The following is a 27,573-nucleotide window of genomic DNA, read 5'->3' on the forward strand; positions in this document are numbered from 1 at the left end:
TGGGCACCTGACCTGACTCCATGCGTGTCTGGGCTTTGAGCCTTTGGCTTCTTGTCAAGTTGAAAAGCCATGTCTGGGCTTCTCCCCAGGCCTCTAAAAAAGCACAATAACCAATAATTTTTCCATAATTAAATTGTAACGTTGTCATCCTTTCAAATGCAAATGACATATTTGCATTTCCCCTGTTCATCTCGTAATTCATGGCACACCTAGAAAATAGAGAGACAGCCATAAACATTCAGGGCCCTTTTGCTTTGGGTGCAGAGTCATTGCTTCATTCATCAAATGTCCTTGCTTGGGGGCTGGGGTCCCAGGCCTGCCCTCAGGGAGCTCACAGTCTGGGGAGGGGTGTAGAAGTGTTCTGGACAGCTCTAAAACTAGGACTGTATTGATTGATTGACTGATTAATTCATTCAATGAATATTTATTGAGGATCTATTATGTGCATGAAGTTGACATTTAAATTATTCATATTTTGCATTCATTTATTGGTTTTAAAATTGGAAAGTGCCTCGTGATGTGTTCTGTAAAAACTCAACAGACTGACCTTGTGCACTTCTAGGATAAAGATCATCTTATAAATTGAAAATTAGTTGGAGGTTTTGAGCATATGCCCCATGATGTCATGCTGTGAATGAGAGCTAGAACCTGCCCCCCGTGTGTCTCCACCCTGGCTACATAATCATCTGGGGAGGTTTCATAAAGGACCCATTACATTGTCTGGGCCCCACCCCTATAGATTCTGATTTGATAGCTTTGAGGTAGGGCCCTGGGGAAAAGGCATGCTTTTCAAAATCCCCAGATGATTTTCATGTGCAGCCATATTGTGAGCCATTGGTCTATACAAGCAGTTCTTAACCTTAGCTGCACCCTAGAATCTTCTGGGAGTTTTAAAAGTCCCCATGCTCAGGCTGCACCCAGTCCACTAAATCGGCATGTCTGGCGGTGGCAGCCAGCTATCAATATAAGCTCCCCGGGTGATTCCAGTGTGCAGCTAAGACTGGGAACCTTTGATCTGCACCCAATTATAATCATAAATGGGTTGGAGACGGCATCACAGAGGATGTGAGGTTGGAGCTGGATTTTGAAGGATGAATAGGAGTTTGCTAGGATCCGCATAAGGGAAGAAGGGGCATTTCCCTGTAGAGAAACCAGCTTGTGTGAAGGTGGCAGAGCAGGAAGGTGAGTGGAAGGTTTGGAATGCAACGTGATTAGAGCAGAGACTGGGAGGCCATGAGGCTGGGAGAAAGGAATGCTGCGAGTCAGACCACTGGCTCTGCCAGAGGAGACCGGGTAGGAAGCAACTGGATCTGTTTTTGTTATGGACATCCCTGCCGGTGATGGCTGGCCTGGAGGGCAAGGCTGGAGGTGGGGAGACCAACAACGAAGGTGTTTCAAAAGCCCTGATGGGAAACAGGGAGCCCCCAGACCAAGGTGGAGGCTGGGGGCTGAAGGGGAGAGTGCCTTCTGGAGACACATTTTATTTTATTCTATTTTATTTTATTATTTTTGGCCGTGCTGCACGGCTTGCTTGCGGGATCTTAGTTCCCCGACCAGGGATCCAAACTGTGCCCCCTGCAGTGGAAGTGCGGAGCCCTAACCACTGGACCGCCAGGGAGGTCCCTGGAGGCACTTGGTGGGTGGCTTTGAAACATGTCTGTGAGTTCTGTGGCACTCTTCCCATGGAGGGCTGGCACTGATATCCTTGCCCTTGCATTGGGCTGATCTTCTAGGTGCCAGAATGGGGTGGAAGTAACAGAGTGAGGTTCTCCGGGGAGCCCTGACATCTCTAGAAAAATCTGACTGCCCTGAGGCTGCCATGCTGGGAGGAAGCCCTGGCCACGTGAAGAGGCCACGTGTACATGTTGGGTTCTGTCCAACAGACGCAGCTGAGGCCCCAGCTGCTATTAGCACCACCTGCCAGATATGCAAGTGAAGATGCCGCAGGGTGATTCCAGACTCCAGTCCTGAGTCTTCCCAGCTACGGCTCCAGATACTGTGGAGCAGAGACAAGCTGTCCGGATGCCCTGCCTGAGCTCCCGGCCTGTAGAATCCAATCCATGAATACACTGAAGTGATTGCTTTAGGCCACACAGCAATAGTTGCTGGAATAGACCCACTTGGGGAGCAGTCAGGTGCAGGGCTGAGGAGGACGGAGGCGTGAGGCACGCCCGCCTGCTTCTGGATCGTTTTGTACTTGCTGGATCGGAGGGACCGGTGGATGCTGGCTGCAGGTGGAGGAGCTCCTGGTGGCCAATGTCTGCCTCCCTCCCCAAATCATCGCAGCCTCTGGCCTCTCTTCAAAGAGCTCTGCATGTCCCTGCACAGTTGCAGTAATTCCCCCACTAAAGGGAGGATCCCTGCCCAGCAGCCTCAGTATCGCCTGGGGCCTTGTTAGAGATGCAGACCTGGGGCCCCAGCTGCAGTGTAATAAGCTCTCCAGGTGTTTCTGACACTGCCAAGGGCTGGGGAGCCCCGGTTTCCCTTAGTGCGGTGCCTCAGGCTTCCTTGTGATTGGAGTCACCTGGGCTGCTTGTTAAACATCCACGTGCCAGGGCCTTACCTCAAACCCTCTGAGTGTCAGCGTGTGTGTGTGTGTGTGTGTGTGTGTGTGTGTGTGTGTGTGTGTGTGTCTAGGTGTCAGGGTGTGTGTGCACATGTGCATAGCTTCTCTGAGCTCCCAGGGTGTCTGCCCACTGGTAAGAAGCCCTCTCTATCTGTTGTGTTGAGCTGACAGCTGCCAGGCCCTGTGCTAAGTGCTTTAGTCGGTGATGACAGATGCTGTGAGGTCATTTTCATGGCAGCTTAGCGGTGGACAACAGAATCATCCCCATTACCCAGGCGAGTGAACGGGGATCCTGGGCTCAGGCGCCCCCCAGCCTCTCTGATTAGTAGGGGGCTGATCCGGGATGACTCCAGGGCCCCATGCTTAGCTGTGCTCATGAACTCACAGTATCCCTGACCCAGCAACAATCCCCGGGTAATTGCTTAAGGTAAAGGGCAGGGCCCTTGGTTCACACGCCAGTCCTGGAATCCTGCCTCGGCTGGCATCTCCACCCAAACCTCCCCATCCCTCTTGAACACCCCACATCCATTCACAGACTCAACAGAGTGAAACCTCCTTGGGCGCCCTGCAACCATAGAGGAACCGAGAGAGGCCGACCCCAGCAGGTCACCAGGCCTCGTGCTGGGGAGGGTTACTGCCCCTCGGAGCCAGGGACCAAAGCGGTTGGCAGTATCTTGATGCTTGCAGAGGCCAGCAGCCTGGCACTGGGCCAGACCTCAGTGTCCCTTCACTGTGGACACAGGTGGGCCAACAGAGTGAGATGCAGCACACTGCTGATTCCAGCATGTCACTTTGCTGCTGAAATATGCTGATTTAAGAGAATCAGAGAGAGTGGTTTATTTATTGCCAAAGTCGTTTCAAATGGAATTAGAAACATAAATCGAATTTGCTATGGCTTCGCTTCCTTTTTAACCACCTCCAGAATATAGTGTTTCCATGAACTCTGTGTACAGGCAGAAAACTAGGCTGGTAGAGAAAGCTAGGGAAGCGCCTCGGAGTCAGGAAATGAATCAACCTGTTCATTTATTGTTATTAAAGTGACACGAATAAATTATAACCCAGTAGGACTCGCTAGGACTCCAGCTTCCCTGGAGCACTTGTGCATGTAACGGAGGGTCCATCACGCAGCGGTTCTGGGAGCAGGTAGGGCAGGTTCATTATTAGCCCCAAGTTGCAGGAAAGGAAACCAAGGCTCGGACATGAAGGGATATGGCTGGGTCACACCGCCGGGGACGGGAGCCGCCATCGACCCGGGTCACTCTGTTGCACATGCAGGGCACGTTCTCCAATCTGATGATAATATTCATAAAGCCACGACTTTCATCCCTGCCGATCACCCTATGTGATTATATTCGGTCACCATAACCTAGAGTAGGAAGAGGTGTGATTTTGGGCCCCAAACCCCATCCTGAGCTTGCACCAGCGCTATCGGGAGTAGTGGGAGATGAGGGGTAGGGCTGCCAGAAAAAATGGAGGACACGCGGTTACCTTTGCATTGCAGATCAACTACGAATACTTTCTTAGTATATCCCCAATACTGCATGTGACTACTTATGTTAAAAATGTGTTATCCGAAATGCAAATTTCATTAGGTATCCTGTATTGGTGTTTGCTAACTCCTGTATCCTGAGAGGAGGAGACCCTGTTCCTTGTTCCCTTTCAAGCCCCGGACCCTCTCACTGTCCAGAACACCGGGCCCTATTTTCCCGGTCAGCTCTTGAGGGGCAAGGACCCTGCACTGTCAAGCAGCATAGACCCAGGATCACAGAGGGGAGGTGTGAGAGCCAGACGCCCTTTCCTGCGGGACTCTGCAGGTGGATGTGGACTTGGCCCTTCTGGCCATGGCATGGTGGACCTCTTCTTTGCCAGCGTCAGTAGCCTGGCCCCTTTGGAGAGAGAAGTCAGGGTAGGGCCTGGCTTGGCCTTGGGCAAGTCTCTTCACTTTTCCATGTCTCAGTTTCCACATCCGCAAAAGGAGGGTGCTCACGGCCCCCGCTCTCCCAGGTTGTCATGGGGAGCAGATGTGTCAGTATTTTGAGATGCTCTTGGTATGGTGTCAGGTACACCCCCAGAGCACTGGACCCAGAGCCCCAGCTGGCTCAGGGGGAGGGGAAGGATGATGCAGGATTATTGGGGGATGCATAGCATCTTTGCTCAGGGAACATTATTTATATGTATTTTAAAAGAAACACGATACCACCTGTTTATCTGCTTATTAAAATTCTGGGCTTGGAGGGATTTTATTAGGACTGGATGGCAATCTCTTTGTGGAGGAAGCATTGCCACTGGTAGGAATGGGCTTAAAGCCCTCTGAGACCCTGGACATCGTTCCAGCCCCAGGATGGTCCCAAGGTCCAGAACCCACGTGGCTGTGAGCCCCTGGGGGTGGAGAGCAGGTCAGAGTGTCCCTGTGTCCCAGCACTGGGCCTGGCCGTTGTGTGAACCCCCCAACATTTATTGACAGAATGGGGGGCACAATGGGTGGTCTGAGTAGAATCTGCATGGCTTAGAATAAACCCCAGTGCCAAGCACTTCCCTGGAGTGTGGAGGCGAGTGTCCTCCGTGAAGAGTGCCTGCCAGCTCCACTTACGTCTCTTTGACAGCCTGAGACACTACACCAAGTCCCTGGCCCAGGTATTATCGGACATGTACATGTATTTTTTTCTTCTTTAATAAGAGGAAACTTCAGCAGAGATGTTGGAAGGAGAGATGGGGCAGTAGCCTTTATGATAAACTAGGCACAAGAATGGCCATTTATGTATAATTACTTATAATCCTCACAACGACATTGCAAGGTGGGTTTTATTGTTATTCCCATTTTACTCATGAGGTTAAGTGACTTTCTCAAGGTCACAGAGCCAGCAAGTGGCAGAACTAGAACCTGAACCCAGTCCATCTTGCTCTGCAGGGGCCTCACCCGCCTGGCTCATCTGTGTTTTCCAACCCCTTCCTGTCCCACCCGTGCTAGCACAGCTGGACCGAACGGTCCCATCGAGGGTCCTGCAGCTGCAGGTCTCTGGCAACACATGATCTTTTGTTTTCTGAAACCCAGATCCCCCATGAGCCTATCCTCCAGGGACAGGCTGTGTGCCCTGCATTCTTCTGCTTCTGTTTTTCTCTCTCCAGAAATGCAGTTAGATCACCTTGAATGAGATGTTTAATCCTTGGCCAATAAGCCCACACCTGGAGTAGAGGAACCATCAGTAATCATGAGATTTATTGCGTCAAATTCCTGGGTTAGTGGAAGGAATGTTCAGCTCATGGGGAAACCCAAGAAGCTGGTGCCGCCGTGTAAGCCCCACCAGCCCGGAGGAGAGACTCAGCTTCTCCCCTCCCGTGTCTTCCCTGGGGCCCGGGGAGCTGTCAGGGGCCGGCTGCTGTCGTTTTGAACATCTCCTCTTGTCCTGACTGTCAGGATTTGACATGCTCCATCTTGAAGTCTACAAGAATATAAGTTCTTTGAAATCAGACGTGGCGGGTAATTTGGGGGAACATATTTCAACTTCAAGTGGATTATTACCGCGCAAATATTTGGAGAGCTTCATTTTTTCTTTTCACATGGATTAGAGAGGAAAGCTGGTTGTCATGGCGTGTGTTTTAGTTATTTACAAACAGCTGTTCAACCATTTGTTCATTCAACAATTATTTGCTGAGTGCCTACTCTGTGCCGGGCTCTGTGCCAGGCCATGGGGATTGAGACCAGCTGACATTAGTGGCTTCCTGGAGGCCCCCAGCCTGGCCAAGGAGCAGCTCCAGGAAGACCACCACAGTCAGGGCTGGCGGGGTCCTCCTTCCTGATGCTCGAGTGCAGCGTTCGGTGGGGCAGACTGGAGGAAATGATTCAGCAACAGAGCTGGAGCACAGCTCACAGCCCAGCGTGTTGGGTCTTCTTTCTCCCCCCCAGGAAGAGGCTACGAAAGAGCAGTCAAGAGTCTGGATTCAAACATCTGTCCTTGGGCTTCCCTGGTGGCGCAGTGGTTGAGAGTCCGCCTGCCGATGTGGGGGACGTGGATTCGTGCCCCGGTTCGGTAGGATCCCACATGCCGCGGAGCAGCTGGGCCCGTGAGCCATGGCCGCTGAGCCTGCGCGTCCGGAGCCTGTTGCTCCGCAACGGGAGAGGCCACAGCAGTGAGAGGCCCGCGTACCGCAAAAAAAAAAAAAAAAAAAAAAAAAAAATCTGTCCCTGCCACTTCCTGGCTGGGTGGCCTTGGGCAAGTTAACCTCCCTGAACCTCTTCCTTAGGAAAGCAGGGATAAGGGTCACACCCACCTCCTGAAGGCATCACGAGGATGAAAGGAAGCAGCAGCCACGGTGCTTCTCGTTCGCTGGCACAGCTAGTTCTGATCACGCTGCTGCCCAGCTCAGAGGTCCTAAGAGCCCTCTCTGCTGCCAGCAGTTCCCCTCCTGCCGTCAGGGCCTTTGCCACCCTCGTCCCCAATCAGGCTGCCCAGCCCAGGGTCTTTCAGCCTGCACGAGGCTGCCCTCAAGCAGACGTGGAACAAACCGCTCCTCAGAATGCTCTGTGCTCGCTGCTCCCTGCCCTGGGCAGTTTGTCCCGCTCTCTGATATGTCTTTCTGCCCTTGGAGTCTCCCTGGTCAATACCCTCTATGCAGGCACACCTTAGGAGCCACACCATCCAGGAAGCCTTCCTGGATTTCCCCTCTTTCACAGCACTTTGCCTGTTCCTCCATGATTCCTTTCACTTTGGCTGATGAGCCCTCCGGGGCAGAGGTTGGGTTTTCCTGATCCTGTGCCCGATGCATGTGGGCACTTCTGCCACGCTGCCCGGGCCTGCATCGGGGATGTGGACAGTGGTTGCACAGGGTGTGGCGTGCGTGGCCGGACGTGCCTGAGGTCTGAGGCTGGAGGAAGGAGCAGCTGCCTCCACTTGCCAGTCTTTGCCAGCTCAGTGCCCCGGGGCTGGGAGAGGCAGGACTGAGGCCCTTGAGGGGCAGGCGATGCTCCAGGGAGAGAGCTGGTGTCTGGGTCTGCGGCCTTGTTTGTTGATTTGAGGGAGCAGTGACTCATGTTCGCTGGCGGCTCTCGGTGACTGGTTCCCGTTTTGCAAACACCCCTGGGCAGGACGGCTGACCCGAGAGCTAGACTTCCTCCCATAGGACACTGCTTGTGGGCATTCCAAGCGGGCGACCTTCGCTCTCCTGCCTTGGGCTGCACTTTCCTCCTGGCTACAGTGAGTGGAGCTGCCATTTGGGGGGACACAGACAGAGGTGTCCTAGAGTTCATGATCGGGGGAGGCAGGATGGATTGCTAGGCAAGTTCAGGAATCTCAGAACTCTCTGCTTGGTCACTCAGACGCTGGGGGGGCTCATCACAACATCCTACTGCTCCTATAACCTCAGTCCCAGGATGCCGTGCGCAGGCCACAGTGGGGCCTGTGTGGCCAGTGTGGCTCATGGACCCCAGGCTTGCGAGATGCCCCAGGGAAGAGAAGGTTCTCCATCTAATAGGTTTGGGAAATCCCTTGTGTGGCAGTTCACGTTGTCTAATAACACTTTAAAGGCCCCTGAGAAGTCCTGCGAGAAAGAAGCGTGCTTGACTTTATTTAAACCAGGAGTCAGCCATTTTTTCTGGAAAGGACCAGTTAGTAAATATTTGAGGCTTTGCAGGCTGTTCCTTTCTGTCTCAGCGACTCCACTCAGCTGCTGTCGTGTGGAAGAAGCCGTAGCCAGTACCTAAATCAATGACCCAATAAAGCTTTATTTCCAGATAGGAATTGGGCTGGATGTGGCCTGGGATCCCTGATTTCAACCGTCCTCTCCCTCTGCCCCTCCCCACAGTGATTTATGGGGTGCCTGGCACGTGCCGAGAGCAGGTTTGAGCACAGCTGCTTGTTCCCAAGTCAGGGTGATTATGTTTCAGCAAGAGCATCCACTCTTTAAGCTACTGTGACACCCACAACATGAATAATTCAGGACCGATTTCCCGCAGCGTGGATCGAGCGCAGGGCGTGATTATGCAGCAGCTCTGGTGGCGCGGACATGGGCAGTACAGAAAGCCCAGTTTATGACTCATTTAGCCAGCAGATTTGCAGTTATGGAATTCATGACACATTTTAAACCTTTGAAAGGGGACATTTACATTATTTCACATTTTGCACAAAGGGAGGCTTTCTTAACATTTTCAAGTCACCCAGAAGGCACCGCGTGCCTGTTAGCTCCCCAAGGGCTGCGGGTCCTGTGGCACCCTCTTTGGGAACCCCACCTCTTTGGAGTCATTACAGGTGACACAGTACTTCTACAGTCGCAGCTAAGTCTCCCTCACTCCCTCTCAGAACAGCCTCAGGGGGACCCCGGAGCAGAGGTGCGTCCTAGGCCCTGGGCCTCTGGGACCCTCGAGCTCATCTTTGCCACCCATCCATTGCCTTGGCAGGACCGGCTCTTTGCATTTGCGCCACTGCTGGGTCAAGTGCCTTGGAAAAGATTTAAGAAAGTCCCAGTATTGGCTTTTATTTAATTTGCTTTCGTTAAAGTCTGCCAACAGCTAAAGCAAAGAGGAATTGCTTTCCTGAAGTCCTCTGGTCCTCAGTTCAGATGCCCAAAGGGCCTTCCACGGGCGGGGGCAGCAGCTGGCAGGGGAACTCTTAAAAGTCATTGATTGATAAGATATCACTTATATGCAGAATCTAAAAAAAATGAAACAAATGAACTTATTTACAAAACAGAAACGGACTCACAGCCTTCGAAAACAAGCTTATGATTACCAGAGGGGAAGGATGTGGGGGGAGGGATAAATTAGGAGTTTGGGATTAACATATACACACTACTATATACAAAAGAGATGATCAACAAGGACCTACTGTATAGCACAGGGAATGCTACTCAATATTCTGTAATAACCTGTATGGGAAAAGAATCTGAAAAAAAATGGATATGTATATGCATAACTGAATCAGTTTGCTGTACACCTGAAACGAACACAAAATTGTAACTCAACTATACCCTAATATAAAATAAATAATTAAACTAAAACAAAGAAATGGTGAAGTATGAGTAGAATCTGTAGTTGAGCTCATAATAACGTACCAGCGTTGGTTTTTTGGTATCGACAAACAGCCTTTCAGCAAATCTCAATGTATTCCAGAATAAAATTTTACTTAAAAATTCAATGTGTTACAGTAATTACTGAGATTTATATTAAATGATTTCCTACATTAAAAAAAAATCATTGATTGAGCCCCTGAGGTTTGCTGGGATGGTTCCAGGCACCCAGATCCTTTTCTCATGCAATCCTTGCTGCGATCCTGTACATGAGGTTTTGTAGTTCCCATTTTTCAGATGAGGAAACTGAGGCTGAGCACAGTTTAGGCCACGTTCCCAAGGCCACACAGCCAGGGATTGCAGAACCAGGGAGGGAATGCAGACCCCAGGGCCACAGACCCGTGCTGCTCTCTGCACCCTTCTGAGACCAGCCAATGTGTGTGGTGATGCCAGACCAACAGTAATGTCCTGCCAACCCCTCTGTGGACTCGGGGGTCTCAGCCTGGGTTTGTGGCAGATGCCATGCACACAGTGGTCTCCTATAGTAATAATTCCCATGTCTGACCCTGCCTGGCAGAATTCTAAGCACTTCCACGTCGAAGGGACTGCTGACATTTCTACCTGCCCAGCGGCCATCATTCATTCTTCAGGAATGGCCTGAATTTTCCTTTGGGGAACCCCCCTCTTCTACTCAGACCCAGGCCTTCCTCAAATCACAGGGCTTGGTTCAGGAATGAGGATGTGGCCCGAGCCCATCCAGTGAGACCCAAACCTGGGAGTTTAATTGGAAGGAATCCCTTGCTCTGTGGGGGTTGCCAGACTGGTGGAACCAAAGCCTAAAGTTCTGGGAACTTCTTTGTCACCCATGTGGGAGTCTGCTTGAGAATAGAGCCTGCCTGGGTGAAAGCAGAGTGGGAGATGGAGGGAGGTGAATTCCACACATCACTTGAGCACCTGGATCCAGCTGTGCCTGAAGCAGGACCTTAGAGTTTTCCTTTTCTTTATCCAAGATATTTTTTATATTTATTTTTTTTATGTTTGAGCTTGCCTGTTTGGGTTTCTGTCACTTCCTTCCAGTGGAGTCCTGAGTCATAGAGTCTCCACTGAGAGGCACCATTGGAACATGGTTGTTAGGCCAGATTCCAGACACATAGTCAACTTTGCTACTTACTAGCTGTGTAATGACTTTGGGCAAGTCATTCAGTCTCTCTGTGCCTCAGTTTTCTCATCTGTGAAATAGGGATTATGATGGTTCTCTCTCCTCATAGTGCTGTTTAATAAGGATTAAATGAACTGATACAAATAAAGCTCTTAGTATAGGGCTAGGTGCATATTCTGATCATGATAAATATTAACTGCTGTTATCCATTCTCTTTTAAAAAATTATCCTGGTGGTCTGAGAGCAGATATGACCCTTTATATATATATATATATATATATATATATATATATATATATATATATATATATATATATATATGTATATATATATATATATATATTTTTGCGGTACACAGGCCTCTCACTCTGTGGCCTCTCCCGCTGCGGAGCACAGGCTCCGGAAGCGCAGGCTCAGCGGCCATGGCTCACGGGCCCAGCCGCTCCGCGGCATGTGGGATCTTTCCGGACCAGGGCACGAACCCGTGTCCCCCCCGTCGGCAGGTGGACTCTCAACCACTGCGCCACCAGGGAAGCCTGACCCTTTATATTTTATAAATGAAATGCCTGAGGCCTTCCTGGGTCCCGGGGATGGAGACTGCAGGGCTTGGACTGACACACAGGCCTTGGGCTGGGTTCAGGGCTGCGTCTCACCCCACCTGTCCCAATGCTCAGGTGGGGCTGCCCCAGGGGCTCCTCTGCCCCTCTGTTCACGCTCCTGTTTCGTGATTCAGAGCCCTTTCCTTGCACAAGCAGTCGCAGGATCCAACGAGGCCTCATGTGTCTCCTGCTCAGACCCAGTCCCCTCATAACCCCCCCTCCCTCTCCTTCACGCAGAAACACAGAGAGAGCCATCCCCGTCTTTCCTCCAGGGCCAGAGGTCAGGGCCAAATCTATCCTACAGTCACTGCTAATGTGTTGGGGCTGGTGATAACTTCCTGTCCCAGGGACCGTAGTTGCACTAAAAAAAAAAAAATCAAACTTATTTCCAAAATAATGCATAGAACAGTTTTTGTTTCAACAGTTCAAATAGCATAAAAACTTACAAAATAGAAAGTCCAGGTTTCCTACTTCCCAGCCACCTCCGTCTCACTCCCCAGAGAAAAGCACAGAAAGACAATTCCGTGTCTTTACAGAATTTTTTCCTATGCATCTACTTAACTACACAGTACTGTATTTGCTTGTTTCTCTACTTCAAACAGCTTCTGGAGAACGTTCACATGGGCACACAGCAAAATGGTTCATTTTGTGTATGTGCGTGTTTTAAAAACTTTTTTAAAATTGTGGTAAATTACACAAAAACATAAAAGTTACCATCTGGACCATTTTTAAGTGTACCATTCAGTATTATCAAGTACATTCACATTGCTGGGCAACCATCACCATTATTCAACTCCAGAACTTTTTCTTCCTCCCAAACTGGAGCTCTGTGAATTTGACTCCTCTAGGTACGTCGTATCAGTGGAATCAAGCAATAGTTTTCATTTCTTGACTGCCTCATTTCATTTAGCATATGCCGTCCTCAAGCTTCTTCCACATTGTAGCCTGTATCAGAATTTCCTTCTGTTTAAAGGCTGAATGATGTTCCACTGTCTGGATATATCACATTTTGTTTATTGATTCATTCACAGATGGACATATGTGTTGCTTCCACATTTAGCTACAGTGAATAATGCTGCTATGAACATGGGGGTACAAATATCTCTTTGAGAACTTGCTTTCAAATCTTTTGGATATATATCCAGATGTGGGCTTGCTGGATCATGTAGTAATTATGTTTTTAATTTTTTGAGGAACTGCTGTACTGTTTTTCACAGCAGCTGTAACATTTTACATTCCCACCAACAATGTTCAAGGGTATGGATTTTTCCACATTCTCTTTAACACTTGTTAGTTTCTGCTTTTTGTTTGTTTCTTGGGGATAGTAGCCATCTTGATGAATGTGAGCTGGTTTCTCATTGTAGTTTTGATTTGCACATCCCTAATGACGAATGATGTTCTGTGTGTATTTTTTTTTTTTTTTTGTGGCCACGCTGTGCGGCTTGTGGGATCTCAGTTCCCTGACCAGGGATTGAACCTGGGCTACGGCAGTGAAAGCACTGGATTCTAACCACTAGACTACCAGGGAACTCCTGTATGTATTTTAAAATACATACTTATGAATGTTTTCAAACATACTTGGAAGTAGAAATAATAATACAATGAGCCCCATATAGCCATTACTCAGATGCAACAATTAGTAAGATTTTTGCCCAGTTTGTTTTCCTTGTTTCCTGAAAGATTTCATAGCAAATGCCAGACACCGTGTCTTAACATCACTGCATAATCCAGTGGACATTTCTAAAACCCTGGATCTCTCCTTACATAACTGTGTCACCATCATCCTAAACTTTTCCTTGGTATCACCTACTACCCAGTCCATGATCAAAGTTTCCTGATTGTTGAATGAATACACAGGTTCATTTTTCACAGGACCCCTGAGCCCAGAGACTCTTAACCACACGCCTCTCCTGAAAGGCCAGTGACAATGGGTTAGGAACACACGCACCAGAGTCAGACACACCAGGTTTAAAGCCCTCTCTGCTCTCGACTGCCTGTGAGGTCTTGGCAAGTTACTTATCCTTGCTGGGCCTTGGTTCGTTCATCTATACAATGGAGATAATCAGAGTGTCCCCCTCTCAGGGTATTAAGTGAGACAAGGGTGTGTAAGGGCCGAGCTCTGCACCTGGCACGTGACGAGCGCTCAAGAAATGAGAGCTGCTGGTGTTGTTGCTATTATTAAATGTAATTTCCAAAAAGACTCCCTCCCGTGGTGGGCGTTCAGGCATCCTGGAGGGCTGGCAGGAACCAGCTCTGTAGTGGGCCCTCCATCACAGCCTGTGGAGGGCGCTCCACCCTCCCGGGGGCTCCCCAGGTCAGGGCCGCTGTTATTCTCTATCTGGGGCAGAAGCGAGCTCCTGTCCACATGCTTGGCTGCACGGGGCTTAAATAAAAAATGATGAAATCTGCCAATGGGAAGGGATGAAATTTTATTGGGAGTTCAAATACTTTTTGTTAAGATTGGTTTTTGCCGTTTCCCCTCTCTCGACCTGCTGGCCTTCTCCTTGGTAATTCAGTAAGTGGTTACTTTGGGTGATGACAGGCAAATGGGAGGCGGATGGGGGAGAACAGAGCCCACGGGGGACGCACATTGTCTGAAATGGACTTATCCTAATCGGGTTCAGAGCCAACAACCTTTTAGACTGAAGGAGAATCATGGCAGGCCGAGGCTACAGGCTGCAGCAACGTCTCCTTTAACCTGCACAGTTTTCCAGGTGGGGAAATGGAAGCGGAGAGAGGGAGAGGCTGCCCTGAGTCCACTGCCATTCACTGGTTGAGCAGGGACTGGGGCCGGGGAGTCAGACCATCCCAGCGCCCTGCCTCGGTCACCTACCTAGAGGACAGAGATGGCCACGTCCTAACTGGCTGTGTGAAATCGGATGCTCTGGGATTCAGCTCCCACTCGGGTGAAGTGGAGACGGAATGAGGGGGGATCCAGGCAGCTTGGCACGTCCCCTGCTTCCCTGCAGTGAAGCCAGTGATGACAGGACCTTTCCCTTGCTGATCGCCACCTTATGGTCTGAGCCAAGGTGCGCTGGCTCGGGGCTCCCCTCAGAGGCCTGTGCCTAAACCCAGTGCTCTCTGGCCGTGTGACCGCCAGCAAGCTTCTTCCTGTCTCAGACTCACATCCTCCTCTTCTAGAAAATAGGAAGAACATGAATGCCCACTTCCCAGAGTTGTGGGAAGGTAAATGGGATAATGTAAACCAAACACCTTACATGGCATGTACTGGAAAATCTGCTTCTTTCTCCTTCCCTTCCACCTCCTTCATCCTCCCGATAAGCTGGGATGCTTTTCCTGAGCCCAGTGCATGCTGGGAAGCCAGGATGGAGGCCCCATTTGGGAGGTAATAATTTCTAAGCCTGGTGCAAAGTGGCGGCTGACCCTCCTCCCTCCATGCTGGACCGTCAGGATCTTTTCGTTGTCCTGAAACGGGGGGCTCTCTGTTCTGAGCGGGACCCCTGCAGCACCCACCCACGTGTGGGCTGCCTGCCGGTGGGATGGGGTCTCTGCTTCAGCCGGGCCGTGGGCCCGTCAGCCACCCGGGGCTGTGCCCCAGGAGGTTTGGAAGCTTTTCCCATGACCAGGTCTAGGCTGGAGAAGCCCAGTGAGTGTCCTGGTCATTCCCAGGATGCTCTGGGTCCCGAGAGCCACCCGCTTTGTGGAGGTGACCTTTCCTGTCTCTGGTCCCTAAGAATCCAGGTCAGCGGGCCTGGAGACCACACGGGGGTCTGTGCCCTGCTGGTCAGGTTAGCCTTTTGATTCTCCCAGTCCCTGGAAACACGATCGGTGGGGATTTTCCGCCCTCAGGCTTGCTTTTGAATTATTACATGTCATTAACAGATAAAGTGCTCGGGTTTCTAACACATAGCCGTGTTTCTCTCCTCCCTCTTCTCCCTGTGGAACAAACATCAAGAGGCATCGTGCGTGGACTAGTAAGATGAGCTCTGAGTCGCAGCCCCGTCCCTCCCTTCCTGGCTGTGTGGCCTGCGACAGTTCATTGCCTTCCCCGAGGCTCAGGTTTCTCATGGCAAGTTGGAATGACAACGCCTGCTGAGGATGACGTAGCACGTGTGAAGCCCCAGCTGCAGTGGCACAGAGCAAATACTCAGGGCCGGCGAGGCCCCCTCTCTGATGGCTCGTTTGTGATTTGTCGTCTGGATGGAGGAGGTGGGAAGCAGGAGAGGAAGCTCAGGCCGGGGGCGGAGTCGGGGAAGCCCTGCAGAGAAAGGTGCAGCTGAGCCTGTGAGGCCCGAGACAGCAGGGCTTGGGGCGTCCGGATTGTCTAGAAGATGAGTGCAGCTCGGAATGGAGAGAGCGATGGAGCTGGGTGAGGGACGAGTCTTTGAGAGCTCCCTGCTCTCCTTCCTGGCCCTTTGGCCTCGCGGCAGCCACTTAACCGGTGTGGCCAGGTCTAGGAAGTGGTGGCGTCTGGCCTACGAACAGCCGCCCACAGGGCAGGAGTGGGGCGAGGCGAACTGTGAGAAGTGAGCCGGCTTGCGACACCCAGAAGCTGGGGTTTTGCCCACTTGCCTCTCACCTTCAGGTAGGCAAGGCCACAGGACAAGAGCAAGGGTGCCTGGCTGGGGAGGCGAGTGGGGCTGAAGTCCGGCCCACGCTCTGCTGGCCGCGCCGTGTACCCTGGGTCGGGGCTGTGTCTGTTCAGAGAGGGGGGGGCACCTTCTTCTAAATTACCCCCAGGCTCACCAAGCTCCCAGAAGGGTGGTTTTTCAGATGTGCACAATGGCATGGCATAGCCGCCAGTGGCCTGAGGCCTGGTCTCTCCCTCAGCCTCAGGGCCCAGTTCAAGTACTGGGGCTGCCTCTGCTCCATCTTTCTTTTCTTCCTCTGTCATTCAGGTTTGCAGAGGAGAACAAATGTGGAAAGTGTGACATTGTTACCACCCAGTGAATTTAAATCTTAAAAAAGCATTCTCTTTTCTTATGATAAAAGTAATACCTATTTATTGTAGAAAATTATAAAAACACAAGGAAGTATAAAGGAGATGAAAATCATGTGTAGTCCTGTTACCCAGAGATACATCAAAGTGTTAAAAAGTAGAGGTTTCTTTTATTATTTTCCCTCTATATATTTGAATATGGGAATCATATTGCATATGATTTTGTGTTCTGCTTTTTAAAAAATATTTATTGATTTATTTATTTATTTGGCTACACGGGATCTTAGTTGTGGCATGCGGGATCTTCGTCTCCACATTCAGGATCTTTTAGTTGTGGCATGCGGGCTCTTAGTTGCAGCATGCAGGATCTGGTTCCCTGACCAGGGATCGGACCCAGGCCCCCTGCATTGCGAGTGTGGAGTCTTAGCCACTGGACCACCAGGGAAGTCCCGTGTTCTGCTGTTTTAAACTTTATACTATATCTCAAATGTTTTTTCATGTACATAAATGTCCTTCTATGTTGTGTTTTAGTGACTGCACAGTACTCTGTCATTTGAACATGTTGTAACAGATTCAGCCAGCCCAGACGGATTCTAGTTGGGCACTGTTTTAAACAGCAGTGTTGACTGTACATCTTTGTACTTGTCTGATTATTTCTTTTAGGGTAACTTCCAATAAGTGGAGTTACAGGGCTCAAGGGTGTGTAGGCAGTCTGTAAATTGGCCCTCAGTAATCCCCACCTCTGGATATCCCTGTGCTGTGTAACCTCCTCCCCTTGAGAGGGGGCTGAAACCTAGTGACTTGCTTCTAATGAACAGAATACAGTGAAAGTGATAGGATGTGACTTTCAAGATTAGGGTGCCAAAATACTGACTTCTATCTTGCTCAGGCTTCTTACTTGTTTGCTTTGAGCAAAGCAGCCTGCCATGTTGTGAGCTGCACCATGGTGAGGCCCACACGGCGAGGACCTGAAGGAGGCTTCTAGCCAATGGCAAGTGAGGAGCTGAGACCTTGGACCCAATGGCTGGTCAGGAAATGAATCTTTCCAACAACAATGTAAGTGAGCTTAGAAGAGGATTCTCCCACACTTGAGCCTTCAGATGAGACTGGGGCCTTGGCTGGCACCTCGACTGCATCCTTGTGAGGGACCTTGAGACAGAAGCACCCATCCAAGCCATGACTGGACTCTCTCTCTTTTTTTTTTTTTTTTTGCATTACGCGGGCCTCTCACTGTTGTGGCCTCTCCCGTTGCGGAGCGCAGGTTCAGTGGCCACGGCTCACGGGCCCAGCCACTCTGTGGCATGTGGGATCTTCCCGGACTGGGGCACGAACCCATGTCCCCTGCATCGGCAGGTGGACTCTCAACCACTGTGCCACCAGGGAAGCCCCATGACTGGACTCTTGACCCACCGGAGCTGTGAGTTAATGTTTGCTGTTTTAAGCCACTAAGGTTGGAGATGATTTATTATGTGGCAATAAATAACTAGTACAAATAGTATGCACGTCCCTTTTGATGTGTATTTCCTTTGTGCTTTCCAGAAGTTTACCCCAAATCCACCCACCACCCCAGCAGAGGGGAGTTGCTCACAGATTAATTTTCAGCAGGGGTCACTGACTGTATCCCTCCTTCTGATCAGCCTCTGTGTCTAGAGAAGCCAGTCCAGGGAGTGTGGGCAGCTCTCTGATACACAGACTATTTCCAGGGAATTATCTCGGGGTGTGTGTCCTGATATCTTAGCAGAGATTCTGAGAGGGCTGTTAAAAGTAAGGATGTCAAGGAGGGAGCCTTTTCATGCTAATGGACTTACAGGGCATCTGAACACATCCCAGTAAGCCATTTACCCATCTCCATGGTCCATATCTTTTATTTTTAATTGCAAGAGAACACAATTTGGTTCTTCAGGTTGCATTCACGTGTCCACATTTTTAATTCCTTTCAGAGCCCAGTGTATTTCTTGCAGTCTCAACAATTCAGGGATTTAATGGAAACTAAGAAAATTCCATGGACCTCCAGAGACAAACTCGGGTCCCCTCGGGTGGTGAACAGAGCCGACAGGAGGCCTAGCAGTGTGCCTCTTTTCCTTCCTCGTGCCCCTTCTTCTGCTGTGACATCCTACAGGGACACATGCAGCCTCCCTTGTCCCCACCCCACTGGGGGCTGGATTGCTCTGAAGGGAACAAATGACTGTCTCCAGGCTCAGTCCCTTCCTTGGGAAAACCTCCCGTGCTCTCACTGGCCTGCGGTGGGGAGGATTAATGGCCCTCTGCAAGGCTCTAATGGATCCCTAATTGGTTTGCTTCATAAGGGTCTGCTGCCTGGGAAGTTAACTGTGCACTTGGAGAGGCGATAAATGAAGCTCTGCTGCGGGGCTCGGAGATTGGGAGATCTCCTGTACAGACACCAAGGCTGTCCTGAGAGTCCGACCATCCTTAGGAGCCAGTAACTTGGCCATGGGAAGCAAATTAATATTGTTTATGTTTCATTCATCCGCGTATTTAAAGGCCTCAAGGAAATAATTCTTAATCTTTTCTGGGTCATAGACCGCAACGAGAATTAAAAAACTGCACGTATGCCTGTAGCCCCACTTGCCCGCTGTTTTTTTTATCAGGCGTGGGGTGTGGGTGTTGCAGACTCCCTGAGCCTACTCATGGCTCCCTTGGAAAGTTTACGAACTGACACCAGCTCTTCCCAAGTGGGACATCTTGAAGGTGATTCTTTTGTTCACTTACTCGTGTATCTATTCTCTAATTTACTTAACAAATATTTATTGAGTTCCTACTATGTGCCAAGGAGATTATCTTTCTTTTGCAAAGTTTTGAGACAGCCCTAAAGTGAGAGTAAATTTTTTTAGGAAATAGTAACTATAACTGTACTTATTCAGGCATGAGTTTTCTCTTCCTCTCTAGGTAAAGCCAGGGAGTGAAGGATGGGGGGAAGATATGAGTGAACATTTTCATCCTTTCAGACTGTTATGCGTTTGGCTGTAAAAGGATCAAAAGACGAGTCCTTGTGACAATTCTTCCAGCTTCAAATTTTTCAGAATGAAGAACCTATGAGCCTCTTGTAAAAGCTCAGTCTGTCATGCCTTAGGAGGCTGCCTACCGTCATCTTGTGGAATCTCAAGATGTGGAATCTCAATGCAGAACTTGAGCAAAAATGAGGGGAAAAAAAACTGTAGACCAATATTCCTCATACATGCAAAAATTAACAATATTCTATCAAACTGATTTCAACAATATATTAAAAAATAACACATCATGACCTAAAGTGGTTTATCCCAGGAATGCAGGGTTTTCAAAAGTTGAAAATCTACAATTGTAATTCATTCTACCAATAGGTTAAATAAGACATGATCATATCAATGGATTAAGAAAAAGCAGAATTCAAGATCCTGCATCTGTTCTTTTTTTAAAAAATTAATTAATTTATGGCTGCGTTGGGTCTTTGTTGCTGCGTGCAGGCTTTCTCTAGTTGCGGTGAGCAGGGGCTACTCTTCATTGCGGTGGCTTCTCTTGTTGCAGAGAGCAGGGGCTACTCTTCATTGCGCTGGCTTCTCTTGTTGCGGAGTACGGGCTCTAGGTGTGCGGGCTTTAGTAGTTGTGGCAGGTGGGCTCAGTAGTTGTGGCTCACGGGCTCTAGAGCGCAGGCTCAGTAGTTGTGGCGCATGGACTTAGTTTCTCCGTGGCATGTGGATCTTCCCGGACCAGGGCTTGAACCCATGTCCCCTGCATTGGCAGGTGGATTCTTAACCACTGTGCCACCAGGGAAATGCCCCTATATCTGTTCTTGATTAAAACTCTCAGAAACCTAGGACAAGAATTTCCTCACCTGATGAAGTCATCTATGGAAAACCTATGGCTGGCATTATACTCAGTGGTAAAGACAGAACATTTTCCTTCCTGAGTTCAAGAACAAGTCAAGATGTTCACTCTCACCACTTCCATTCAACATCGTAGCCAGTTAAGTAGTCAGTTCTAGCCAGTGCAATAAGGCAAGAAAAAGAATAAATGGCATCCTGATTGGAAAGGAAAAAGTTAAACTGTGTTTATTCTTAAACAACATCCTTGTGTCTGTAGAAAGTCTTATGGAGTCTAAAAAAGAGTTCCTAGAACTAATAGTTGAGTTTAGTTAGGTTACAGGATGCAAGAACAATATATAAACATCATTTTTCCTACATACTAGAAATGAACAAATGGAAATTGAACTATAAAAATTTCCATTTACAATAGGATAAAAATATTAAATGCTTAGGGATTGTATTCGTTTCCTATTGCTATTGTAATAAATTACCACAAACTTAGTGCCTTAAAACAAACAAGGCACATTTTTCGTTTTCCAGTTACAGAGGCTAGAAGTTCAAAATTTGTCTCAGTGGGATAAAATCAAGGTATCAGCAGGGCTGCATTATTTCAGGAGGCCCCAGAGAAGAATCCAGTTCCTTGCCTCTGCAGCTTTTAGAGGCTGCCCAGTTCCTTGGCTCATGGCCTTCCATGACATTGATCTCTGACTCCTTCATCGCATCTCCATCTCTGACTCTGACCTTCCTGCTTCCCTTTTATAAGGATCCTTGTGGTTACGTTGAGCCCATGTGGATAACCCGGAATGATCTCCCTGTCACAAGAGCCTTTACTTAATCACATCTGCAAAGTCCCATTTACCATGTAAGGTGACATATTTGCAGGTTTCAGAGACTGGGACATGGACATCTTTGGGGGCCAGCATTTTGCCTACCACATCTGCTCTTTGACCCCCAGAGATTCACATTCATCTCACATGCAAAATGTGTTTACCCCATCTCAACATCACCAAAGTTCCAAACACTATATAGCACCAAATCTCATGTAAATCTCATCAGTTCAGAAGTTCCAAATCTCATGATCTAAGTCATCTAAGTTAAGTGTGGGTGAGACTCTGGGTGTGATCCATCCTGGAGGAAAAATATCTCTCTCCATCTGTGGACCTGTGAAACAAGAAAACATGGTATCTGCTCCCTAAATACAATGGGGAGGAGGGAGAAAAGCATAGGATACCAATTAAAGACATTTCTGTTCAAAAGGGAGAAAAGAAAAGGAAAAGAAGAAATCTCTAGTTCCAAGCAATTTCAAAAACCAACCGGGCAAACTCCATCAGGTTTCACGACCTATGAATAATTTTCTGTAGCTCTCGGCTCTGCCCTGTGGTCTTGCGGCTCCAGCGTCTGGGCTCAAGGCTCTGTCTTCAGAGTTATCCTTTGTCATGAAAGGTAGCATGTGTTGGAAGCTGGGGAGTTTTATCAGTCTGCTTCCTGCCTGCAGAATTTGGGGAGCCTGACATCCTTCTTTCATTTTGTCCTTTATCTGTCCCTTTCAGTCTAAGATGGCTCTTTCTGTTGGTATAAAATTCTTAACAACCTTGTGGTTCTCCTATGCACATCACAGGGACTCACTCCGCTAGACCTGGCTCCTCCACATGTCTTTCCTAGATAATATCATCTCTATTTTTGGCCTCTGCTGAGATGGCTGTGGGAATACATGAGTCACAAACAGAGTCTCTTTAAAGAACTCTCTGTGTGACAGAATACTGTGAATTTTTGCTCCTTTCAAGGCCCAAGCAAAAGGTTGTCCAGTTATACCCTCCTTTCTCTCTGGAGCATGTTTTTTCCTGACAGCAAATTTCCCAATTTTAGTGTCTTTTTTAAAAAAACTTATATTTATTTACTTAATTTTGCACAGGCTTCTCTCTAGCTGTGGTGCGCAGGCTCAGTAGTTGTGGCGTGCGGGCTCAGTAGTTGTGGTGTGAGGGCTCCAGAGCACATAGGCTCTGTAGTTGTGGCATGCGGGCTCTCTAGTTGTGGCATGCAGGCTCTCTAGTTGTGGCGTGCGGGCTCAGTAGTTGTGGTGCGTGGGCTTAGTTGCCCTGCGGCATGTGGGATCTTAGTTCCCTGACCAGGGATTGAACCGGTGTCCCCAGCATTGCAAGACCAATTCTTAACCACTGGACCACCAGGGAAGTCCTGCTCATTTTAGTGTCTTTTGCAATCTGAAGAGACTGATAATTTTCCAGTTCTTCAAGTTTTGGCTCCCTTTTGCTTAACATTTCTTCCCTCAATCACTCTTTCCTCTTGCATTTTAATATCAGCAGCGAGGAGAAACAAGGCTGCCCTTTCAAATACTTTGTTTAGAAATCTACTCAAATAGATAAGCCAGATTTCTTGTTTATAAGCTTTGCTTCCTGCATAACCACAGGACACAATTTAGCTAAGCTTTCTGCCACTGTATAGGCAGAAATGATCCCCTTTCTCTAGCTTCCATTAACATATCCCTCATTTTCTTCTGAACCCCCATCAGCTGCACTTTTAACATCCATGTTTCAGGTAACAGTCTGTTTGTAATATTTAGGGGTTCTCTAAGACAATATAGGTTTTCTCTACCATACCCCTCAGTTCCTTCTGAGTCCTTACCAGTAGGGTCTTTAACATCCACGTTTCTAGGCTTTTTCTATAATGCTCCTCAAAAGTCTTCCACTGCTTTTCCACTGCCCAATTTCAAAGCCACTTCCAAAAATTTTAAGTATTGTTGACAGCAGTACTCCACTTCTGTCACCAAAATCCATATTTGCTTCCTATTGCTGCTGTAACAAATTACTACAAACTTAGTGGCTTAAAGTAACACAAATTTATTATCGTATAGTTCTACAGGTCAGAAGTCCCAAATTAGTCTCAGTAGGCTAAAATCAAGGTGTCATCAGGGCTGGTCCTTCTGGATGCTCTAGGAAAGAATGCTCCTTGCCTTTCCAGTTTTTAGAGGCTGCCTTCATTCCTTGTGGCCCACGGCCCTACATCTCTATCTTTGCTTCCAATGTCACATCTTCATCTTTCTGACCCTGACTCTCCTGCCTCCCTCTTATATGTGATATTGGGCCCACACAGGTAATTCAGGATAACCTCCTCGCTGCAAGATTCTTAACTTAATCACATCTGCAAAATCCTTTATCGTGTAATGTAACATATTCACAGGTTCTGAAGATTATGATGTAGGCATCTTGGGGCACTGGCATTATTCTGCCTATCATGGGGTAAGTCTGACAAAAGATGGGAAAGACCTGTACGTTGAAAACTGTTCAGAGAAATTTTAAGTGACCAAAATAAATAGAAAGAAATACCATGTTTGTAGACTGGAAAACTCAATATTGTTGAAATGTCAATTCTTCCCAAATTGATCTATAGATTCAACTCAATAAGAATCTCAGCAGGATTTCCATAGGAATGAATAAGCTGACTCTTATTTGGAATTTATAGAGAAATGCAATTCATATAGAATAGCCAAAACAACTTAAAAAAAAGAACAGATTTGGAGAACTTACGCTAGCAGACTTAAAGATTTATTACAGAGCTCTAATAATCTGAACGGTGTGGTATTGGCATAAAAACAGACATAAAGGTCAATGGAAAAGAATAGAGAATCCGGAAATAGGCCCATACCTATATTGTCAATTGATTTTCAACACAGGGGAAAAGGCAACTCAGGGTAGAAAAGATAGTCTTTTCAACAAATGCTGATGGTATAATCAAATATCCATAAGTAAAAGAAAAGAAAAGAAACACAATTCATTCCATATAGCATATAGAATATTAAAAGTGATCCTAAGTGTAAAAGCTACAATTTATGAAACCTCAAGATGGAAACACAGAGGAAGTTTTTGCAATCTTGGGCTATAGGTAGAGATTTCTTAGCTACGACGCGCAGCCTGGGCTGGCGTGTTGATCCCTCCTCCTCTTGCTGTGCTCATTATTCCTGGACCCACAAGAGCTATTGTGTAACTGTGAGCAAGAGGCTAAGAAATGACGATTTCTTAGTCACTGAACCGACGTCGGGCTACCTCCCTTCAGACTTCTCGTTAATGTGAGACGATAAACCCCTGTTTCTTTAAGCCACTATGAGTCAGACTTTCTGTTACTTGCAGCTTTGGGTTACGCCACCTTTCAGATGTGTCTTAACTACCCATCCCTAGATGACTCCTTCCCCAGGGTGAGACGCACTTGTTCCTCTAGGCCGTGGGGGACACTGCTCAGTCACCGTGTCAGCCCCTTCTCACACCCACCTAGGACCCCCGGGCCTGTCCCTGTGAGACCCACGTCCCCAAGGAGTGACCTGGCAGGGGCAGGTTAGGCAGCCAGCCGCGCAAGAACAAGGCAGGAACGGCTGGAGCTGTACTTGTTCACCGTCACCTGTGGGTACAGTCTGTGGTTCCAGAAACACACAGGAGGATCTCGTGGACCACAAGGGAGCCACCCAGCAAGGAAGAGGATGCAGACTGGGGGTGTCAGAGATGGGAGGTCTGCACGACCATGGAGATGTAGTCCGAGCCCATCCAGGGTTTGTGGCATTCCCCTCGCAGCTCAGAGCAGGCTGGGTCCCAGGAGTGCAAGTGTGTACCATCGTTTCCTAGAAATAACAGACTCTGCTGCACTTTCCAGGGGTGACCGAGGGTTGGCCTTGGAAAGGCCCTGGAGGTCAGAGGGACTCAGGCCCTGCCCGGCCTCACCGCAGCCTCATCCATGATGCATCAGAACAGCCTCTTGTGGTGCGGGGGGCTGCCCTGGGTGAGCTGCCTGCGGAGTGCGCCCCTGGGAGCAGGTGTTCCTGCTGAGATCTGTGATTAGGGGGGTGTTTACAACCCTCAGTGCCCGGGAACCTCTCCAGGCTGACACTGTGACATCCCATAGTGACAGCCTGTCCCGGAGCCCATCCCAGTGGGGTGGGCGTGGGGGAGTGTTGTCCTCTGTGGAGAAGACCCCAGCCCTGGGGGTGGCTCTGTGTCTCACCAGGGAGGGCATCCTGGGCCTTGCTTGAGGAGAGGCCTGGACAGAGCGGGCAGTGGTGGAATTCAGGGTGCAAACTTTCCACCTTCCTTCAGTGAACAGCTTCAGTGGCTTAATTTCTCCTGGCAGGTAGGTGGAGTCTGCGTTGGAAAGGATGAGCTCGGGGAGGTGTTACCTTGCTGGTGGGGGGACTGAATGCCAGACTCTCTTTCTGCAAACAGAAGCGTGCTATCCTGCATGCTTCCCTTCACGCTGTGATACTGGTTCTGTGTTTTGTGAGCATTACCTTAGCTGGTCCTCTCCGGAGCGCCTTGCAATGGATGCGGTTGTCAGCATCTTAGCATCAAGGAAAGGGTGAGTGTCGGAGAAGCAGGAAAGGCAGGCAGCTGTGGTCAGACCACGTGAGGCTGAGGAGTTTGGATGGGACCCAGAGGGCCATGGGACCGCTGAGGTCTGCATTTGGAAAGAGACTCTGGGGGCAGCAAGGAAGGAGGACCTGTGGAGGCTCTTGTGACGCTCTGTACAGGGGACGTCGGGCAGAATTAAGGTGGTGACCTGACACATGGGGTGTGCTCTGTAAATATTTGCTGTTGAATGATGGAGGGGATGGAGATGAGAGGAAGGGTTTGAGGGCTGTTTACCAGGTGGCATTACTAGGTGTTGGAGACTGGGCGTGGCAATGTGGTGGGCGGGTTGGGGAGGAGGGTGACATTTTATTTCTGTCTGGGGCAACTGGGGAGATGGCGGCGAGATGGGGCCCCCAAGGAGGGGCAGGTTTGGGGCCAGAAAGCTAAGATTCGCGCTGGATGTGTGGATTCAGCACGTCTGTCTCTCTCCCCCAGAGGTCATGGTTGGGGAAGCAATTGTCAGAGCTCGGCTGGCCCCTGGGGCAGTCTTCCCAAGCCCCCGATTCCACCTTTGGACACACTGAGGCTGGCGCGAGAAGGGAACTGCTGGCTGAGGGCCAGCCAGGTGGAGATGCCCGTTGCCCCCGCCTCTGGACACCCTCAATCACAAACAGGAACAAGCAACCCTTCAAGGTTTCAGGTGTTTCCTTTCTTTGTTCCTTAGACTATTGTTCTGGACGCACATCTGGAGACACCTGTCTTTCTACGCCAGGGCCTTTGTTATCAGAGCGGATTCATCTGACCCTACATCCCAAGGAGACAGAATCCTCAGAAGAACCTTGGTAAGAGTGTCAAACGCCTGGGTCATCAGCTCTCAATATGCGTGTTAGAAGTAGTAGGAGTCTTTGGAGAAAAGCCTTTTTGTGGTCACATGAATTAGGAAAACTCTGGGCTCCACACGTTAATGGACTCTGGGCTGCAGGCCTTCTCAGGACCTTTAGTGGTGCCACGACAGTCTCTAAGAGGGGGCTCCTGTGTGCAGGGCCCCCCAAGGATACTGGACCAATGAACACGTTTTCCAGGGAGCATCCACCTCCACCTCCCAGACCTGGTGCTCTGGGGTCACGGTTCAGGGAACAATGGTCAGAGCTGGGCTAGCCTCTGGGTGGAGGTGAGGTCAAGCCCCTCATTTCTTCCTCAGACAGACTGAGACCTGGAGAGGGAGGGGAATTGTCCGGCAGAGCCAGCAGGCAGACTCTGGGCTTAGGACCCCTGGGCAGGATCCCTTCTCCTGTGCAGTCTTTCTGCTTCCTGTGTTCCAATTTGCCTGGTCCCCAGAGAGGCCTGCTCTTTCATTTCAATGGACTCTTCTGGAAGGCATTTGGGAGGGTGACTGGGGGTTGGGTGTTGCCCCTGTCTGTGTCCAGGCCTCTGATGTGGACCTGTGTGAACGTGTCCTTCACCACCCCCCGGGAGAGTTGTGTCTGAACCCGAGAAAGACACTGGGCAGAAAGCAGTTATGGTCCCCGACATTCCCCATGGAGCCATTTGTGGGCCGGCGAGGCAGGAATGAGCCTGTCTGGGCGGCGGCCTCCGTAACGAGACCTCTGTGGGCCCAGAGACAAGGGCCGGCTTTGGCCTTGAACCTCCCTGCTGGGCCCGCGGACAGCACCGCGGTGGCCGCTGAGGGCGACTGTGCTTGGCTGGGATACAGCTGAGGATGGGCAGGGCGGGGCCAGGGCATCAGGAAACCCAGTTTATGTAACAGTTTCCTGGTGTGACTGTCCCGGAGGGAACTTCATTTCGCCAAGCACAAAACAGGTGCTTCCTTAGTTCATCCTGCGCATATTTATGGGGGGTGAGGGGTCGATTCCACACCAGACCTCGTGTGGACCCCTGGGGGCGGGGAGAGGGACAGTGTCTTAGTTTGGGTTCCCGGCGTGAGAGACCGAGATGAGGATTTGGGGGCCGATAAGCTTGCTGGGAGCTGATTCCCGGAAGCAGGATGGGGCAGGGGGGTGCGGGGAGTAGAACAGAAAAGGGGAAAAGCTAACCCTGGGTAGTGGAGGGCACGGCTGGGGCCATTATGCCCGATTCCACAGGGACCTGCAGGCTGGGGGCGGACTGTCCACAGGAAAGATGATGCAGGGCCAAGCCACCTGCTGGCTCCTCGCCCGATGCCTGAGGTTTGCCCCTGGAGGT

The 27,573-nt window shown here is 49.5% G+C and overlaps 1 long non-coding RNA gene across 1 annotated transcript in view; it reads left to right on the plus strand.

Moving 5' to 3' along the window:
• LOC132439548 (uncharacterized) overlaps nt 1-15,263 on the plus strand; it is a 33,487-nt gene extending 18,224 nt beyond the window's left edge. The window contains exon 3 of the long non-coding RNA XR_009522384.1: nt 15,240-15,263. This is a non-coding gene — a long non-coding RNA (uncharacterized lncRNA). The remainder of the gene's footprint in view (nt 1-15,239) is intronic.
• Nucleotides 15,264-27,573: the final 12,310 nt, after the last annotated feature.

The sequence above is a fragment of the Delphinus delphis genome, chromosome 16 (genome assembly GCF_949987515.2).
Source record: "Delphinus delphis chromosome 16, mDelDel1.2, whole genome shotgun sequence".
Lineage (NCBI taxonomy): Eukaryota > Metazoa > Chordata > Mammalia > Artiodactyla > Delphinidae > Delphinus > Delphinus delphis.